A 21,211-nucleotide genomic window follows, 5' to 3' on the forward strand; every position below is an offset into this window, starting at 1 on the left:
ACTTTTTGCTTTCTTTGATTTTATATGTATTTTAAGTTTAAAGATTTATTTTCATGTTTATATTCTCTCCTTTTACTTTTTACTTTTTGCTGAAAGGGAAAGTAAAATGGCGATCGGCAGACTTTCCGGTGTTTTTTTTGGGGGGGGGGAAGCTAGAATGGCGATCGGTCTTTTTTACTTTCTCTTTTCCAATCTTTTTTAATGATTGGATTGGGGTTTACTTTTTGCTTTTTTTGATTTTATGTGCATTTTAAGTTTAAAGATTTATCTTCATGTTTATATTCTCTCCTTTTACTTTTTACTTTTTGCCGAAAGGGAAAGTAAAATGGCGATCTGCAGATTTTCTGGCGTTTTTTTGGGGGGGGGGAAGCTAGAATGGCGATCGGTTTCTTTTACTTTCTCCTTTTTTTTCTTTTTAATGATTGGATTGATTTTAGAAGCATTATTATTCCTGTTGTTTAATTTTTTATTTTTAACAGTCAGGCTTCTTGGTGTTTAAGCATTATTGTTTATGTTTGACTTTTTTGCTTTGTCTTTTGTACTTTTAAAAGGCAGGCTTTTTGGTGTTTTTTCTTTCCCCTTCTTTTTCTTATTCTTTTTAATGATTGGAATGTATATTTTAATTCCTTTTTTCTTTTTCCTTATTTTTTAACTCCCTTTTTTATTATTATAATGATCTTTTTTTTGAGGGAGTTATGATTTCTTTTTGAAGGAATTTTTGTAATTCTTAAGAAGGAGTAAAGTTTTTTTTTTTTTTTAAGATGGCCCCAAAGCGTCCAGGGACTTCTACAGTTCCTAAATCAATAGTTCCACCCTCTTCTGTGGTCCAGCCAATAATTGTGAAGGATTTGCAAGACATGATGGGAGATGTTATAATTCAAATTAGGGGAGAAATGAAAAAGATTTTAGAGGAAAATAATAAGATCTTGAGGCAAGATATAGTTTTGGCCTTAAAAGGAGTTGCTTCTGTTCTTGAAAAGTTGAATTCCCGTGTGGAAGAGGTAGCTGAAAAAGTGGAATTAATGGAGGGAAAAATTGAAAGTATGGAAAAAGAAATGGAAAATGAGATTCTTATGCTTCAATATGGACAAATGGAATATGCCTTAAGAATTAGAGGCTTGGGAGAGTCCTTGTAAGGAGATCTGAAAGAGATGGTTGCAAAGGACTTTGCTGTGATTTTGAATAAAGAAAAAGAGGAAATACTTAGTGAAATTGAAAAATTATTTAGAGTTAATTCTGTGGTGGCAGTGCAAAAGAACTTGCCAAGAGATGTGGTAATTTATTTTGGAAAAAGATCTTTACGCAATGAAATCATACAAGCTTTTTATAAGAAGAGATTTCAAATTGCTTCACAAGACGTTATAATCTTAAAGGAGATCCCACCCAAAATTTTAAGAAGAAGAAAGGAGTTTGTTTTCTTAGCAGATGAACTTAAAAAGAGACGAATCTCGTTTAGATGGGATGTTCCGATTGGAATGGTGGTGAACTACCTGGGGATATGTTATAGACTTAATACTGTTGCTCAAGCAAAAGATTTTTATACTTCGGTCCTGGGGGTATGCTCATCGCCATCTATTAAGTTTAAAGCTTTGGAAGAAAAGAATGTAGAATTACAGTTTGAAGAGCCTATATTCATGAAAATTGGGGAACCTTTGTTTGGGAGGCCTCAACAAGCTCAGGTTGAGGAGCAGAAGATAACTTGTTAGCACACAACTGTAAAGAAAAGCAGCAACAGAAGAAGGTTAAGGAAGCCTCACATTTAGTGGTTTCTGAATCTGCGGGAGAAGCAAGACTTATAAAGCCTTTGGAGCAATCTTCAAGGGTGGAATTGTTGTCTGAAGAAATGGAAAATGGGAAATCTCAGCTTGAGGGGTTTCAACAAGCTGAGAGGGGGCAGAGGACAACTTGTGCAACATATAATTGTAAAGACCAACAGAATAAGATTTTAAGGAATCCTCACAGGTATTGGCTTCGGAGTCGTTGGGAGATTCAGGAATTTTGGAGCAATCTTTAAAGGAAGATCTCAAAGCATTTCTTTCGAGCTTGATAAGGATAAGGATGGAGAATGAAAATTAGAGATTGATAAGGATCGAGAATGAAAATGGACAATTGAGATTGATAATAATACTATCAGTATGGTAAGGATGGAGAATGAAAATGGACAATTGAGACTGATAAGGATTGTGTATTTTGTGGATGGAATTTGTTATTGGTGAAGATTTAAATGTTTAATGTGTTTATTGTGGATATGTGTATAAGGGAATTTTAATGTTTTAAGTCTTAAATTTGTGTTTTGGAGGGAGCTTATAAGATAATAATATCAATAATTATTATTATTACTATTTTTAAGATGGAATTTGATTAAATGCGTATAAGGGGATTCTAATGTTATAAGTTTAAGTAATGTTTAAATTTGTGTTTTGGAGGGAGTATAACTTATTTATTCTAATGTTTTAAGTTTTAAGTAATGTTTAAATTTGTGTTTTGGAGGGAGTATAATTTGTTTAATTAAATGTATTCAGATTTGTTTATTCATATTAGATTTTATATTGTAGGTATAGATGTGCAAAGAAAGTAGTGTTTAAAATTGTGTTTTGGAAGGAGTTTATATAGAATGATGGATAATATTATAAGTATGATTAGAAGATGTTTAGAGTACATTATAATGTGTTTAATGATTCCAATTATTATTTTTTTAGAGAAGATAATCTATTTAATTTAAGGTATTTAGACTTGTTTAGGATTTATATGTGTTTTAAGTTTTTCTTTTCTTTTTGTTTTGAAACATTTAGGATAAGCCTGTAATCAACTCTGGGAGGGCTAGGGGAGGGTTAGGGAGGTTGGGGAGCTGGGGGAGGGTTTGGGGAGGGGGGGTTTGGGGAGGGGATTTGTTTTGTAAAATTTAAAAATTTTTCAATAAAAAAAAAAAAGAGAAGGGGGTTAGACCAGAAGACTTCCAAGGTCCCTTCCAACTCTGTTATTCTATTCTGTTAATATATAGTATACTGTTTATCAGTGATGGCAAACCTTTTAGAGACTGAGTGCCCAAGCCGCAACCCCAAACCCACTTATTTATCACAAAGTGCCAGGGCCACATCAGCATTGTAGTGCCCTCAGGGGGGGGACTCTTAGTGCCGCCTCTGGCATGCAAAAACCGGGGGCGCAAAAATGGGCTACCGTGCTGCAAAGTGCAAAAACAGCCACTGCTGCACCTCGGGGTGCAGATACAAGGTGCTGCACCATGCAAGAATGGGGCAGGGCTAATGACTATCATACAGGCACTAGCCCCATCCCATTTACAGCGTGTGCATGCTTGTGGCCCCATGTGTGCATGAATGCATGTAAAATGCTTCCCCCTCCCTTTTCTTCCAGTCCACCAATCGACAATGGTTGGTGACCTCTGCTCTACCACCTCTACTCGAGCTTGCTAGTCGGCCGCTTTGCCTCCTTTGTGCTGGGCAGGGCTCCTGCTCCGGGCGGCAGTGGCAGCCTAATGGACCTGCTGCTGGCGGCAGTGGCGTGCGTGCCAACAGAGAGGGCTCTGAGTGCCGCCTCTGGTATGCGTGCCATAGGTTCGCCACCACTGCTGTATATTTTATTATTTGAAAACTAATCACTGCAATAGGGACCCCAAGTATACTATCTCTATTATTTGCCTATCCATATATCTATAAGAAACTCATGTTTGTTGGCTTCCGGTTCCGGGTCGCTGCGGTGCGGTGCGGTCGGGCGAAGGGAGTTGTCCCTTTGCCGGCTGAGTTTCCTCTGTCGGTAGACCCCTGAGAGGGTCGAAAACCATTGAGGAGGCTTTTTGGATAGTTGCAGAGGGGTGGCGGCATCCTCTGTACTCCGAATATCTCCTTTGGGCCGACAGAGTAAAGATCAGCCAGTAAAATGGCCGATCATTTAGCTGCGCCGACCGTAAGCTGTAAGATCACCTAAACAAACAGATCCACCATGGAAGATTCGGTGAGACTTTTTTTTAACCTCTATTTTCTTTTTTTCCTGTGAAAAGTTTTTTTCTTCGGAATTATTTCCCTTTTTGATGAAGCGGCGTTTTAAATGGGGGAAGAGAAGCTTAAAATTTAATTTTGTTCTAATGGTTGGGGTTTTTTTGTTTTTTGTTTGGATATCGGGGAGCCTCAAGAAAGTTTCTTATAGAGATTTAATATACTACATGCTTGGAGAACATTGTTTTCTTTTATTTTTTATGGTGACCGGAAAGACTGAATATTTGATTAACTTTGACTATTCTCCAGGGGATATCTTTTGGTGAAACTACTTATTGTATTTGCCACACTCTTCGCTTGGAATTTGTCTTTGGCTTTCATTTAGTACAAAGGAGAAAGACTAAGAAATTGGGAGGAGATGGATATTGATTGGTTGCTTTTGAATATAGTCTCCCCCAAAAGGATAATGATTTCAAATATGATAAAAATGGAGGAAACCTGTTTAGAGCTTACGTATAAGTACATTTTGGACAAAATTCAGGAAAATATGGAGAAGATAATTGCTTGTACAAAGGAGATTTCTTTCGACAAGGTAAAGCACAAGGACTAAATGAAACAGTAGTTTATGTTCAAAAGACTTGTTCTCAGTCCACTGAGATGGAAGAAGCAACTGATCAACTGATATCGGAAAAAAGACTTGATATTAATGGACAAATGACTTATAATAAGGAAATGGAGGATTTTACCTTAGAAGGACAAGCTGATTTGCAGACACCATGTGATTCTCTGATAGAGAAAAAATTTTGGAAGAAGAGCAAAACTTGACTAAAGAGGACGATACTAAAAAAATGATTTCAACTAAACTTTATGCAATCAAAAAAAAGATGGGAAATGATGTTCTGTCACGAGCTATTCAGATTAGCTCTAACCCTTATATTAACTTAACAAAATGCACAATGGGAATCTCCCTCTTGGTGTGTACAGTGTGGCAGGAGATAATGGGAGAACTATTTGCGGAAATAGAGGCTCGACTTTGGAAACCTATTTGGAATAGAAAGAAACCCAGAATAAGATATAAATATTAAATTTGATATTATAATTATGGGTGGTAAAGGCTTTATAGTGACTCGGATTGATTTGTACTTGGAATTTGTTAAAAGGGAGGCCATTATGAAATAATTTAGAACTTAATACTGAAATTTAGTAAGAATAAGTTTTTCTTTTTTTTCTTTGCTTCTTTTCTCTTTTTTTAGAATGATAGATTATTTCCTTCTTTTGGTTTATCTATGTTTTTTTTCTTTGGCGTAATTTTTTTTTTCTTTTTCCTTTTCCCTTTCCCTTTCTATATGTTCTTAATATTAGAGATGATATAATGAGAAAAGGATTAAAATATTGGAAGAGATGGATTTAATAATTGCAGAATTATTGAAAAAGAATAGAATATAGGTGAGAAATACAAGAATCTAGCTTCGGAATTAATATTTTTAAATAAGAGAATACTTGGGGCACCTGAATAGTAAATAAATATGTTAGTTTAAGATTAAATATTTGAAAAAATTAACAAAGCGTAAAACAGGATCTTTGGGATAATGAATTCTTGTAAACTTTTATTGATTAATGAAATTTACATGTAGCGATATATTTATTGAAAATTTGTTTTTAGAAAGATTATAATAATTTAAATAGATAGAGAGCGTCAGTTTTTATTTAAGCATCTAATTTAGATGTAGTGATATATTAATGAATGAATTTGTTTTAGAAATATATTAATTTGATTATAATATCTTAAATAAATGGAGAGTTTTAGTTTAAGTTTAAATATGTGAAAAATTGTAGGTTTGTATAGAATAGATATTGAGCTTTTGAAAATTTTTATTGACTAATGGAATTTATGTTTAGATACATTAATAAATGAATTTATTTGAGAAATGTATTAATTTGATTATAATATTCTATATAGATAGAAAGGGAAATTTTAAGAAATATTGTGTGCATATTTATAATGTTATTGTTTTTTTTTTAATGGATCACCATATCTCCATGTTGGTTCTCAAGCCTTGTTGGTGTAAAATGAAAAACTAATAAAAATTGTTATTAAAAAAAAAGGAACTCATGTTTGTTGTCTAGTTGCATTTTGAAGCTAAACTAAATAATCTGTAGCATGCAGACAGCAAAAAGGTGCAACTGATTTCCAAGAAGAAGATATTTCTTATTAGCTCAAAACATGCCGTCTGTATCCAAGATATATATGGAGAGAAAAAAATTCAAAGAAATTACAATATACATTTTACTCAAATAATGTATAAATTTGAGTAAATCATGGTCTAGAATTGATATGATATGAACATCTTTGGAACTTAATACAATGATACAAGAAATTGAGATAGAAACTAATGTTTAGGCAGATCATAACCCAATAAAGATGACTTGCCGGGGAGATGGTTAGCGTATAGGCTGAAAAAAGAGAAAGAGAAAAAATTGATAAACAAGCTGCAAGATCCAAAAGGTGAATTACAGTTTCAAAATGATACAATTAAAAAAATATTAAAGATTATTATGAGATATTTTATAAGGTAGAAGAAATTCCAAAAGAAAAAATACAGCAATACTTAAAAAAAAGCAGACTTACCAAAAATTTCAGAAAATATTCAAAACATATTAAATGGAAAAATATCAATGATGAAAATTATAGAGGCTATAAAAAAGCAAAGAAAGGATAAGACTCCTGGCCCAGATGGGTTATAAATCACTATAAGATGTATTAAGTCCAATCCTGAAAGAACTGTGTAACGAAATTCTCCTGGCGGCTAAAATACCAAATACATGGACTGAAGCCAACATTACTTTAATACCCAAAGAAGACTCTGATTTAACACAAATAAAAAATTATAGACCAATATCACTATTAAATGTAGATTACAAAATCTTTGCCTCAATAATGGCAGAAAGACTACAGAAATTTTTGATCGAATTTATACATACAGACCAAAATGATTTCCTACCTAAAAGACAGATAAAAATAATTTAAGAATGATTCTTGATGTGTTAGAGTATATGAAATTCATTCAGGGAAACAGATGGCTTTAATATTCCTTGATGCACAGATAGTGTTTGACAACGTAAACTGGCAATTTATGTTTCAGCAATTTTCAGAAATGGACTTTGGAAATTTTTTTATAAATGTAATCAAAGCAATTTATTGTAAACAAACAGCCAAAATAATAGTAAATGGAGATCTTACAGAAAACTTCAATATTAAAAAGAGCACAAGACAGGGATGCCCACTATCTCCATTACTATTTATACTAACATTGGAAGTACTGAATAGAAACATTAGACAAGATATAGAAATTAAAGGACTGGAGATAAAAGATGAAAAATATAAACTACAAGCATTTGCAGAAGACTTGGTTTTCATATTGGAAGATCCATTGGAAACAAGCACCAAACTTTTGGAGAAAATAGAAAACTTTGGTAGAAGTGGCAGGATTGACAATAAACAGAAAAAAGACTAAAGTGCTAACAAAGAATCTAACAGAAAAACAAAAAAATCAACTAACAAAAAACCAAATCTTCAAATAGTTAAAAAAGTTAAATATTTGGGAATTTATCTAACAGCAAGATGTGTAACAATAAAAGAAGATAACTATGTAAGAATTCTAAAACAAATAAAATTGGATTTGGAAAAGTGGAAAAACTTCCAACTTTCAGTGTTGGGTAGAATAGCAACAGTGAAAATGAATATCCTACCAAAAATACTCTTTTTATTTCAAACGATTCCTATAAGGCTGGGAAAGGCCTTTTTTGATGAACTGAATACAATAATATTGAAATTTATCTGGCAAGGAAAAAAAGCTAGAATTAAAGTGAAAATGTTACAAGAAGTGAAAGAAAGTGGAGGATTTGGACTGCCAGACTGGAAGTTATACTACCAAGCAACTATTTTAACATCGCTTAAAGAATGGATAATGCTTAGAGACAAAAGACTACTGTACCTACAGGGGCATGACCTACAAATTGGTTCGCGTGCCTTTCTATGGTATGGGAAGAATAAAATACATAGATACTTTCAAAACCATTTTATAAGGAATGCACTTCTTTCAGAATGGGAAAAAATAAAAGAAAAAAATGTATATTAAGATACCTGAATGGCTTTCAACAATGGAAGCTTTTGCTTACCCAAATTTAAATCTCCCTTAGGGATTTTTTTTTACCACCTTGAGCTCTTTTTTCCATTAGCTTTTCCTATCACATGTTTCTGCTTGTGGTTACTTTCTGGATTTATGGCCATCTACTTTTGAATTCCAAGATCTGTGTATGACTACCCTCAGTTTTAGTTTTCCTTGAAATCAAGACCAGCAGTATGTGGACACTTCATCACATTGTTGCTGTTGATGTTTCCTCCATTAAATCCTCCCTGTTAATAAATTATTTCTTAAATTTATGTGTTGCCTATCTCACCACCTTCCTTAACCCTCTAAAATAGAACGGTATCAGAAAGACAGGTCTCAAATTTGCTAGAAGGACCAGGCTTGGCAAAATCTTAGGGTATTGCATATCTGCATCCTTGCAACTTCATGGCTCTTTGATAGATTTGCAATATGATTTCAGAAGGCATTATTAACATCATTTGTTTAGCTGAGATTACAATATTGTAGACACCAACAACAGTATTTTTTTAACATGCAGTGTAACTTCTGTTGCTTCTAGTTGTTTTGAATAAGTTTGAATCTTTCAGTTGCTATATTCTAGCTATGGACGTCATCCTACTGGGTCTAAAAAACAAATATTTTCATTTATTTTACTTATTTATTAAAATTATATGCTGTATCTTATCTATAAGGTGATTATTTAGATCTAGATCAGATAAGAAGATAAGATAACTTTTATAGTCACTTTTTTCTGTGAACACACTTGCACACATTAAAAAATGAAATTCTGATGCCTGCCCTCAAACAATACATATATGTATGCTATTAGTTAGATAATACATATGATATTAATTAGATTTTTTCCTTCATTCTATTTATTTCCCATACTATTTATTTCCCATACTAACAAGAGTGTAGAAGACTATATGTGAGCTCCTTACTTCTGGGTTTTGGTTCCAATCCTACACCAAATTTCAGTTGAATGCTCTTCCAATGAACCTTGCCATGCTTTTGTGATACATATTGTATCAGCTGTACATCAGCAGTCTGCCATCTTGACAACTCAGGCCATGGTCCTAGGAATCTCACCTGTCTCCTCAGTGCCATTTGCATAATGATAATTGACCACTAGAATTATTATTATTTCCATTTCCAAACTTCTTTCATTGAATGGAAGGAAGGATAAACATATTGTCTTCCCTCTGAAATTTTCAAGGTCTTTGATGATGTGGCTGTAGCTGTTCTTCATAGTATAACCTATTCCCTCATCTATCAGCAGGAAAGGATCATTGCCTATTTTGGAAATTATGACATAGGACAGCTCACTATTTGTATAGGGGTGTTATTTTCAGAAAAGAATGAAATTCATATTAAAATATGCCAATCATGTTTAGATGTGGAAGCAAATGATGGGGTACCATACATTATGCAACATATGATACAGGCTGAAACATAGAACAATCAAATGCAATGTCTTTAAACAATCAAAAGTAGTATTTTTCCCCTTATCATAACACTTATATACATAAAACTCTTTGTGGGAAGAGAAGACATCAGCTTTTATATAGCAACAGATTTTGAGAAGGTTGGTGGAAAACATGGAATTCTAGTAGCTATGTCTTGAGTTTGGAGAGAGTTGGGACAATTCACTATTATTGAAGCAACTCTTTCCACAGACATTTTACATTCTCCTGGACTTCTTATTGGTTTTTCAGATAGTGTTGAGTCTCAGAATCCTATTTTGAAGCGAGGTCCTATTCTGTTCTGTCCTATTGGTATGGGCCTGAGGATGTTATGGGGGAGGACAATTCAATACCTAGGTCATTGACCCAAAAGTTTATCTTTTGTTTCTATGCTATTTAACATCTACCTGAAACTACTAAGGTAAAGATCATCTAGAGCAGCGGTTCTCAACCTGTGGGTCATGACCCCTTTGGGGGTTGAACGACACTTTCACAGGGGTCGCCTAAGACCATCGGAAAACACATATTTCCAATGGTCTTAGGAACCTGTCTCGCTTTCAACTCCCCCTAAAATTCTTCATTCAGGCAGGCTTCCAGAGTTTGACCGACAGGATGCATGTAACCCCTCCCTCCTGTCCTGCCACATCCTACAGCACCACGCCGCTCCGCATCCCGTGCCTCAAGCCTCTGTGGCACAGAACCGCTGGCGCGGTCCCCAATGGCTGCTGACACGCTCCCCGCCGCCGGCGACCATGCAAGCCCTGGCAATTGCTCCAGCCAAAGAAGTGGGAGGCCGCCACGGCACCGATTTTCTACGCCCATCAGCTGGCAACCCCCTGAATGTGCGCTTGTCAGCTGGGAGGTCTGATGATGGAGCCAGCCAGCGTGGAGGGCGATGGAGAGGTGGCGGCTCGGTGGGCGGGTTCCCGCCTGCCCACGAATGTCAGGCCCACGGGGCTCGACACAGAGTCAACAGTCCAACATAACTTCCCTCCTCGGATGAGAAAGAAGGAATCTCTCCCGCCCATGTCCCTTCCCCCCCCCCCCAAGCGACAACAGGAGGTTGCAGACAACTAAGTCAGCCGGTGAAGGAAGCCCTGGAATGGCCAGTCGAGTGCGCCTGGTTGCAGTGCTGGATGTCTTTTGCTCCTCCTAGAAGCCGTGGCAAGAGAAAGAAGTCATTCAAACTTCAAGCTAGCTATTGGATGCCTATTCGCACTTTTTTTCCTTTTTTTTTTTTTTTTTTGAGTACTTGTCTGCCAACCCACCCTATCTGTAAAAGAAAAAGTCTTCCACCCAAGCCTAACTTTTAAGGATTTTAAGGATCTTTGAGAGGAAGAGAGAGAGAGAGAAATAGAGACAGGGAGAGAAAGAGGGAAAGAGAAATAGAGAGAGGGAGAGAAAGAGAGGGAGAGAGAGAAAGAGAGAGTGACAGGGAGAGAGAAAAAGAGGGAGAAAGGGAGACAGAGGGAGAGAAAGAGAGGGAGAGAGAGAGAGGGAGAGAGAGAAAGAAAGGGAGAGAAAGAGGGAGAGAGAAAGAAAGGGAGAGAGGGAGCGAGAGAGGGAGGAAGAGAGAGAAAGAAAGGGAGAGAGGGAGCGAGAGAGGGAGGAAGAGAGAGAAAGAAAGGGAGAGAGGGAGGGAGAGAGAGAAATAGAGAGAGAGAGGGAGGGAGAGAGAGAGAGAGAGAGAGAGAAAGGGAGAAAGAGAGGGAGAGAGTGAATCTGGTTTCCCCCATTAAGGTTGCTTGTCAGAAGGTTGCAAAAGGTGATCACATGACCCTGGAACAATGTGACCATCATAAATATGAATCAGTTGCCAAGCATCAAAATGTAAATCACATGACCCTGGGGATGCTGCAATGGTCATAAGTGTGAAAAATGGTCATAAGTCAAGGACTACCTGTACTTTATCACTTTTTTCCATTTGTAACAATGAAAATACATCCTGTATATCAGATATTTACATTACGACTCATAACAGTAGCAAAATTACAGTTATGAAGTAGCAACGAAAATAATTTTATGGTTGGGGGTCACCACAACATGAGGAACTGTATTAAAGTTAGGAAGGTTGACAACTACTGATCTAGAGCTTTAGAGAGAGATATCATCAGTATGCTGATAGCACCCAGCTATACTGCTCCCACCATCTAATTCCAAGGAAGCAATCAATATCCAAGAATTTTATACTAGTTCAATAATAGACTGGATGAGACAGGACAATCTGAAACTAAGTCCAGACATGTTGGAGATACTGTTGATAAAGAAAATCCCTGACAGGGGTATTAAGGTGAAGTCTTTTTTGGGAAACAGCAAGTTCATAATTTGGGAGTGCTTCCTGAACCCCACCTGTCAATGGTTCAGCAGATGATAGCTGTTCTGAGGAACATCTCCATGCAACTCCAGCTAGAATACAAACTGCAATCATTCCTGAACCAGTCAGACTTTGTAGCAGTTATCCAGGACTTGGTTATAGCATGTCTGGCCCATTTCAATGAACTTTATGTGTGGCTGTCCTTGAAAATTCTTCAGAAATTACAGCTTCTGCAAAACACAATGGCTAGGCTTTCTACTAATGTAAACTACAGAGACTACATGATTTTTGTATTGAAAACTCTGCTTTGACTGCCAGCTGCCTACTGGATACCATTTAAGAGGTTGATATCACGCTTTAAATTAGTAAACAACTCAAAGCAGTCTTACTGCAGTCAGAGCTGCCTTTCCCACAAATCAATCAGTCAATGACTTAATGGGAAGAATAAAGGAATCTTGGATCTATTATTCTGCAGGAAAGAAACTGCTGCAAAATGAAATGACCCATAGAAAATAAAGGGGGAAAGCTCCACAGCCCACCATTCCTCCATTGAAATTCCTCTTTTTGTGGATGCCTTATAATAAGGGAGGGGACTGAACTGTCTCTCAAACATCATTCAATTTATTTTGCAGCCACAAGTTGACTTACACCTTCAACTCCTTGGAGGAAAGTGAGATTTTAACTGGTTGAAAAATCAATAAAAGCATTTCAATAGAAACTGGGGTTTTTTCGGAAAAAGTAGTCCAGCTTCCTTCAATTCACAACCAACGGATTCAGCTCCAACTCTGTAATAGTCAGTCTAACTCCTATGGCAATGTTACTCAGCCTTGGCAGCATGGAGATGTGAGGAACTTCAACTCCCAGAATTCCCCAGCCAGTAGGCTGAAGTCCACATATCTTCAAGTTGCTAAAGTTGAGAAACAGCGCCTTAAATGAAATAAAATAAAATGAAATAAAATAAAATAAAAAGAGAGAAATAGAGCAACAAAAATGCCTTCTCTAGGAAAAGAAGACTTTGATGTCCTATCCTCACTTTCCTTTCATTTACCTTTTGTAGAGATAAGAAGAGATAAGATGCTTAGCACAGCTTGCAACACAGGTGAAAATATGAACCACATGAGGCTGTGGACCAGGTTGGAAAGTTGAAAAAAAGACAATGGCAAGCTACTTCTATGTCATTCCACAAAGCAAAATGGATGGGTCAAGGTACTTGGTGGAGTCTCAACTCAAATCAAGGGAGACTGTATCTATATTTTTAAGTCTTCCTTGAAGCAGCATCTTGGGTCAAGAATGTTCTACCCCACTTTATTGTTTTTTTTATAACAGATATAACTTGTGGCCAAGTAAATTTCTGTCTGATGATATCTTTCCTCTCTCCATGAGGATTGGGGGTTAGGGAATTTGTTTGAGAATACCCAGGCCTTGATCACATGCCCTTCAATAATCTAGGATAGGTTACTGAATGCTCTCTTGAAGTTCATCTTCCTCCACTGATGCGTATCCCAAGATCTTAAGAATTCACACCTCTGACACGTTGAACCCTTCTTGCTCCCTGGACACACATGCTCTCCAAGGCCCTAACGAGGGAGGAGAATGGGCAATGCCTGGATCAGCAGAACAAGAAACGGCAGCCACAGCAGAAACAGCTGCTGTTGCTGCTGTTCCTACAGAGCATCCCAGGGAGACCTGAGACTTTCTGTGCTGTCTGGCCCTTGAAGAATATTCTTAATCCAAATATGACATCTATGCTTTCCAACTGTGATTTTTAGAGATTTTTCTGCTTTTAATTTCATTGGTTTACTATTTCTTTTTATCTGATCCAAAAACGGTTACTTGATTAGAATTATGCCACTTGTGAATGAATGCCAACTTCTTAAGAATGTATCATGCACAAAAATATAACTCTGTAGAGGAACTTCATATTTTGTTGTGATTAAGTTATGTATTATTTGTTTAGGGGGAAAAAAACATTATTAACAAGCATTCCCACCACCTCAGCTGCAGTTCTATGGACATCTGTCTCACCTTGAATTATTTTTTCCTGACTCCAGTCTTCATCAGCAACCACCAACCTACACCAAGAAGAGTGGAAACCTCTAGTAGACATGCCAGATCCTAATAACATCCCAGAGTAGGACTAATTAGTTACAAGCTCTTTGGGCATCCAGCTAGGAATTTCAAAGACTGCATCTTGAGTTAATTTAATCTCTTTTATATTTAGGAACCTCACACATACAAATGACTATCAATTAGCATCAACAATGAACAATTTGAAATTGAGGGTTTCAATTCCTGAGAAAGAAGATGGAATCAAGATGTGATTGTCTAGTTCAAGAAATAACAAGAACCCCAGTGAGCACCAGTTGTTATCAGACTAGGTTTTCTGTATGAAACATCCAAGGTGCTGAAACTCATCACTTCCCCGACTGAGCCACCCTGAGATCATGCTTGTGGACGCCTATAGGTAGAGAGAAAAGTGCATTTCTGCTTCCAATTCAATTCAACACAGTCCACTTCTGCTAGTCTATACATAATAGTTGTGCATTACCATTTCACCTGCACAATGTAGAGAAAGAAATAATCTTGTCTTTGCATGTGTTCCATGTAATACCTATAGTGTGTCCATTTAATCTGTTGCCCATGAAAATCTCTTCTCTGTGCTTCTCTTGAGCTAGTTATGGTGTATTGTTTTTATTGTGTTTAATGAATGACTTGGACATGCTGCCAAATTAATTACTAGGCAACACTTCAACTGCCTGTCATTTTCATTTCCCTGAATGCCTCTGGGCACCAGCTGCCAAGGATCATCCATCAAGGAAGAAGCCCACATAAAAACCAGCTGGCCATTTATGAGTGTGAACACATCTGAAAATAAGTTTGTTCCTTTCCATCTGAATACAGCTTACTTGAGCATTATATCCTGTGCATCAGTTGTGCCTCCTCTTAAAGCAGTGGTTCTCAACCTTTCTAATGCCGCAACCCCATAATACAGTTCCCCATGTTGTGGTGACCCCCAACCACTTATACATCACCGGGTACCAGGGGCATGGCCAAAGAAAAGGGGAAAAAATGGTGGACAGACTTGTTTGGCGACCCCCGTGAAATGGTCGTTTGACCCCAAATGGGGTCCTGACCCACAGGTTGAGAACCACTGTCTTAAATGCTTCACAGAACTATTGCCTCAGATATTCTTAATTAGGTTTTCTTTGAGCCAAAGGTCGATGCTGCCAGGATCTGATGCCTACCAGGTGTGACTGGAAATTCTGCCATTACACCCCCAATAATCAAAAGGTGCCAGGATGGACAAAGCTGCCATAAAATATGAGGCTCTTTGAACATATGTGCCCATTAAAAAAAACATTCTGCATGATGTAGTGAGTTTCTTTTACTATTGAATTATTTTGATTTTTTTTTAAAAAAAATTACCCAATCATTCCCTATAATTTTTCTTCTCTACTTTCAATAGTGTAGTTCATCTTTTTTGATTCCAGGATTTGATCATTTAAATAAAATTTTAGGTTCAAAGAACTTTAGAACATTCACAAACTAATACAATGCATCTATTTCCAGTTCTCTTCAAACCAGACTTTAAAACAGACATGAACAAAGTTTTAGAATGGAGAGTTGCATTTCTCAAAGAATGAAGGAAATAACTGACAGATGACACTAGAGGCAAAATTAAGGGAGGACCAAATTCTGGTTTGTATGGAGCTGCACTTCCCCACAAAAACCAACCCACATTACAGGAGTGCTCTTTGACCCCAATTATCTTTGGATGCCCAAATAGCAAGGAGCCCATTTACATAAATATGTCCCAACTGCAACCATTCATGCTGGTTGGACCTGGAAGCTGTTAATTATACTTTGGTTACATCCTGACTTGACTACTGCAAAGTATGGTATTTGGAGTACACTTGAAGGGTGCCCAGAAAGTTCAGCTGGTGTAAAACACAAGAGATGGGATATTAACAGGTGCATAATACAAGGACATATTTTTAAAAACTTCCCTTTTTACAATCCGGTCATCCCTTAATTCGGGGTAGAGTTGGGAAACTGGATGGAGCTGAACATTTACTGGCCGGATGCCCTTCCTGATCCCACATCCTAAGAGATGAAGATCTGCCACTCTCAACTTTTCAAATGGGATGCCAGTCTCTTCACCACTAAACACCACACTGCTCAAAATACAAAGACCACGTTATTCCCTTGTTAAAAGATCTGCATTTAAAATGCTAACTTTAACTTTAAAAAACTAAATAGCTTAGGATCTGATTATTTGAGTCAGTCACTAATTTCGTTACAAGCCTTCCCGAGTTCTAGAATCAGCAGGAGAGATTGTCCTAACAACCTTACATTAGAAAATCTGCTTGGTGGACAGACAGCTATAGGAAGTCTTCTTCTATGTTCAGAAGAAATTCTTCCTGTGGGTGAATAGATAATCATAGGAAGTACATCTTCTCCAGAGTCCACTGGGATGGGAGTCTATGATTATGGCTGCTCAAGAGCAAGTTATTTGAACTAATGCAATCAAGGCCAGAATTAAAAAAAAAATCTTCAAATTATTGAAAGAGTAGGTAGTGCATAGAAGCAGAAGAAATAGTTGATCATATACTCAGCTTATGCAAGATCATACAAAGAGTAGAAACAATGACACAGCCATCAAAATTATTCACTGGAACATCTATAAAAATTATCATGTGCCACAAATGGAAAAATTGATAGGAATGTATAGTTGAAAAAGTAGTTGAAAATGAACAAGTTAAAATCTGCACATTGATAAAGTCTCCATTGCAGTACCTGGGTCCAACCTCAAAACATTTTAAGTGCCACTTGAACATCATCAGCACTGACAAATCACCATTAGTCAATTGCAAAAGGCAGCTTTATTTGGAACAGCTTACATCCTGCAATGATACCTTTAATATCATAAGTGGAAACATCTATCTATCCTAGGTCCTTGGGAATGACTCGATAGCTGGATAAAAATTCCAAATCTAGTCTAAACATCTGGTTGACTGTGCAACCAACTCTAATGCTCTCAAGTACAGAATGCACTTCACCAGGACCTGTATTCTGCGCTAACGCTTTCTTAGGGTACATTTTGAGGCTTCCTATTTAGCTAGTTAACTCAATCTAATAATATTTTTGTTTTATTTTGTTGATTATGTAAACTATTTTGAGTGCTCAGTGGACAAAAAAGCAGGATACAGATTTAATGATGACGTTTCTACTGCTGACGACAACAATGACAACTATTGTCCTGAAATCTAGGGCAGAACAAGGATGAAGATGGCTTGTGCAAATAGAATGAGAGCATTTTTGTGTCTTTTTTGTGCTTTGCTCAGACTGCAATAAGGCTGAAGTACCAAGTGGCTATTGCTCTCTGTGGTTAGCCTTCTGAGAGCTGCTAGGAGATGCGGTAGTATCTCAGATTAGAGTGTCAGTAGGAAAACACACCAATCACAACACCATTCTCCTTCTTTCCTCATTCTCCTGGTGATTGCAGGGAGTGGAAAAGTCATTAGCAGAGGGAACTGTGGGAAATTGTCATAGCAGGAGCACAGTTGAGTGTCCTGGCAAACAGTGGCAAATCAGGAATATTAACCCCAAGCCCTCAAGTCCTGCTATGAGGCCTCATTATGACAGGGAGCATTCCTGGTAGAGATGAGCACAGAATACCAGGAATATATGCCAAAAGTATGCATTCCTAGCAGGGTCACCCAAGACATGAAAGTCATCCGAGCTGCTCATCTAAAGCAAGCAGAGACTTCTATCAGGCAGCAATGATATATAGGAAGATGCTGGAGGCAAATACTTTAATGACAATGGCAAAATTTATATACTATGTAGGAGAAAGCAATGATAAACCACTCTTTTATTTTATCACAAGGATAGACAGTTATCATATTCTGGATGCAGGTTTCTTGAGAAGTCCATAGCTCTGGAAAATATAGAAGGAAAGAGAATAAGGATAAACAGCAGCAAGGTGGATGGACTTAGTTATAATAGCAATGGATGCACCATAAAAAAATCAGAAGGGCTGTTGCCTAAAATTAGGTGTGGAAGATCTGAAGGATTGGATAGTGAATAGACTGTTCTGGAGAAGACTTAGTAAAGAAGCAACAGATGGAAACTAATCAAGGAGAGAAGCAACCTAGAACTAAGGAGAAACTTCCTGACTGTTAGAACAATTAACCCCTGGAACAACCTGCCTCCAGAAGCAGTGAATGCTCCAACACTGGAAGTTTTTAAGAAGAAACTGGACAGCCATTTGTCCAAAATGGTATAGGGCAGACATGTCAAACACAAGGCCCGGGAGCCGGATGTGGCCTGCGAAGTGGTTTCATGTGGCCCGCGAAGCCATCCTGGAAACAGTGAGGGAACGGCCCCCGCTGCCTTGGCCCTGGCCCAGGCCGGCTGGGAAGGAGCCAATGTACAATTTTGTGGTGGCCATCTATGCTGAAACACATTCAGTCTTAGCTCCACAGGGCCGCCTAGAAACAGTGAGGAACCAGCCCCTGCTGTGTTGGCCCCGCCCCCTGGGTGCATGCTGGGGAGGTGTCACCCTTTGTGAGGAATGAAGAAATAGACCATGCCTTGGCCCTTGCCCCGGTCCACCCCCTTCTGCCAGAGATCCTCAGATCTGTCCCACTCCTGCCCAGGCCCCCACAAGCACCCTTGACGCAAACGATGTAGACCTGGCCACGCCCTCCCAGTAGGCCACACACCCCGCCCCCCCGAGGGCAACCACAATGCTGATGCGGCCCTCAATAAAATTGAACTTGACACCCCTGATATAGGATTACCTGCCTGAGTAGGGGGTTGGACTTGATGACCTCCAAAGTCCCTTCCAACTTTATTATTATTATTATTATTATTATTATTATTATTATTATTATTATTATTATTATTATTATTATGTCATTAATAGTCAACACTTATTTGATATCACATAATACTGTAAATCATAAAAAAATCTAACACTAATACTATAAGTTTGCATTGAATTTTACAATGTTAACTTTTAAAAAGAAATAATTAGGGAAAAGATGCATCTCAACAATCAGGCAAATCTATATTTCATTTACTTTAGGCTTAGGCTTAGTAGAAATTACTAGAGAAAACACAGGAGAGATCAAAAGCAATAACTGTTACAAACACAGAATACAGAAGAACAGAGTTGGAAGGGACCTTGGAGGTCTTCTAGTCCAACCCCTGCTTAAGCAGAAGACCCTATACGATTCTGGACACATGGCTGTCCAATCTCTTCTTAAAACCCCCAGTGATGGAGCACTGATAACTTTCAGAGGCAAGCTGTTCCACTGACTAATTGTTCTCACTGACAGGAAATTTCTCCTTAATTCTAGGTTAGATCTATCTTTGATAAGCTTCCATCAATTACTTCTTGTCTTGCCCTCAGGTGCTTTGGAGAATAGTTGACTCCCCTCCTCTCTGTGACAACCCCTCAGATATTGGAACACTGCTGTCATGTCATCTCTAGTCCTACTTTTCATTAGACTAGACATAGCTGGTTCCTGTGACCGTTCATTATAAGTTTTAGTCTCCAGTCCCCTAATCACCTTTGTTGTTCTTCTCTGTACTCTTTCTAGAGTCTCAACATCTTTTTTGTATTGTGGTGGCCAAAACTGGAGGCAGTATTCCAAGTACGGTTTTACTAATGCAGTATAAAACGGTACCAGCACTTCATGTGATCTTGATATTATCCCTCTTTTGATACAGCCTAGGTCTGTGTTGGCTTTTTTGGCAGCTGAAGCAGCTGACTCTTAGATCTCTCTCACAGTTACTGCTGTGAGATGGAAACAAATGTGAACAAATGTGAGCAGGGTGCTTTGGTCTTTGGATTCTTTGCAAGTATGTCATTCTTAGATACTAGGATGACCTGTCCTAACCATCGTTTCTTCCAGATTAGCACAATAAACAGATTTTCCCTGTGTCTCACCAGTCTCACTGTGAGTCTTCAAGCAAACTAGTTCCTGATCTGCTCCATAGCACAGAGAACAGAGAGCCAACTGGCCTGAACTCAGTGGGAGACAATACATTAGATTAGGGTCTTAATGCCTATCTTCTAAACAATATTGCACCAGAAATGAAGACAACCTCCAAAACCTGCCAGTGAGAAAGTGAATAAATTTTCTTAAGATCCAATCAGTGCAGAAGGATGATCATCATCAGCATGAACCTCAGCAGAAATTGGTCTGAATATGACAAGGAAATTGATGGAACATTGTTAGAATGTTCAGCCCACTGTCTGAATCAGATGAGAAAATCCAAAAGAGTGTAATCTCCCATATGAGATGAATGGATGTGAATTTATTTTTTTTATTAAATTTCTATGCCACCTATCTCACTAACACATGCCTCTGAGCCATTTCAAGGTATTTTAAAAATGACACAGAAATCTCCTGCCCATCCTCCAAATTAGCATCTTGGAGGTTCTCAACACTAATATAGATAGTACTTAACTTAAAACGACAATTGAGATCAGAAATTCTGTCACTATGTGGTTGTTAAGTGAGTCACATCCAATTTTACAATCTTTTTTTGTCACAGTCATTAAACAAATTTCTGTGGTCATTAAACAAATTACATGGTTGTTAAGTACATTTGGCTTCCCCCATTCATTTTGCTTGTCCATGAAAGTTGCAGATAGTGATCGTGTGACCCCAGGATGTTGCAACCATCACAAATACATGTTCTTGCGAAGCACCCAACTTTTGATCACGTGACGACAGCGATGCTGCACTAGCTATAAGTATGAGGAAAAGTCTGAAGTCACTTTTTTCAGCCTAGTTGTAATTTTGAGTAATCATTAAATGAATGGTCATAAGTCAAGAAGACTACCTGTACTGGAAGGAAGAGTGTTAAAATCTGGATGGTTAGTATCTATTTTATTCCATAAGCCCAACACAAGAGAAGCATTGAGAATTGAATAATCTGCTCCCAGATCTGGAATAAAATACAGTTTCCCCTTGAAACCACAACAACTCTTTCTCCCTAGCTGGGTCACTAAATTTCTTAAATACACTTCCTTTGTGGTCAATGTTAATGTTATCCATTTAAACCATATGGGGTTAAATAGCTTTTTGGAACATCTGTTATATTTGTTTATGATTGCATATTGACATATACAGTGAATCTCACAAAATTCAAATATTCCTTCTACTTCCTCCTCCCAAACCTCTTAATTCAGCCCCCAAAGTAGAGGACACAGAAAGTCATCATCAGGGTAGCTCTTTCCCCTCCAAGCAGGCTTTAATGCCAACAAACTTGCAAGGGGACTTTTCCAGTATGTTGCTATGCCAAGAGGCAGGC

General features: G+C 37.7%; 1 protein-coding gene across 5 annotated transcripts in view; it reads right to left on the reverse strand.

The window, feature by feature from the left end:
* The window catches only part of CLCN1 (chloride voltage-gated channel 1), a 75,309-nt gene that overhangs the window by 43,767 nt on the left and 10,331 nt on the right, over window positions 1–21,211 (reverse strand). Inside the window, exon 1 of one of the 5 annotated variants that reach the window (XM_039338679.1) lies at window positions 13,904–13,947. The exons of the other annotated variants lie outside the window; for them this stretch is intronic. The gene's annotated coding sequence lies outside the window, so the exon portion shown is untranslated. Of the gene's footprint in view, window positions 1–13,903; window positions 13,948–21,211 lie in introns of those variants that run through there. 5 annotated transcript variants of the gene reach the window in all.

Source organism: Crotalus tigris, unplaced genomic scaffold (genome assembly GCF_016545835.1).
Source record: "Crotalus tigris isolate CLP2741 ecotype Arizona unplaced genomic scaffold, ASM1654583v1 scf7180000017716.2861928, whole genome shotgun sequence".
Taxonomy (NCBI): domain Eukaryota; kingdom Metazoa; phylum Chordata; class Lepidosauria; order Squamata; family Viperidae; genus Crotalus; species Crotalus tigris.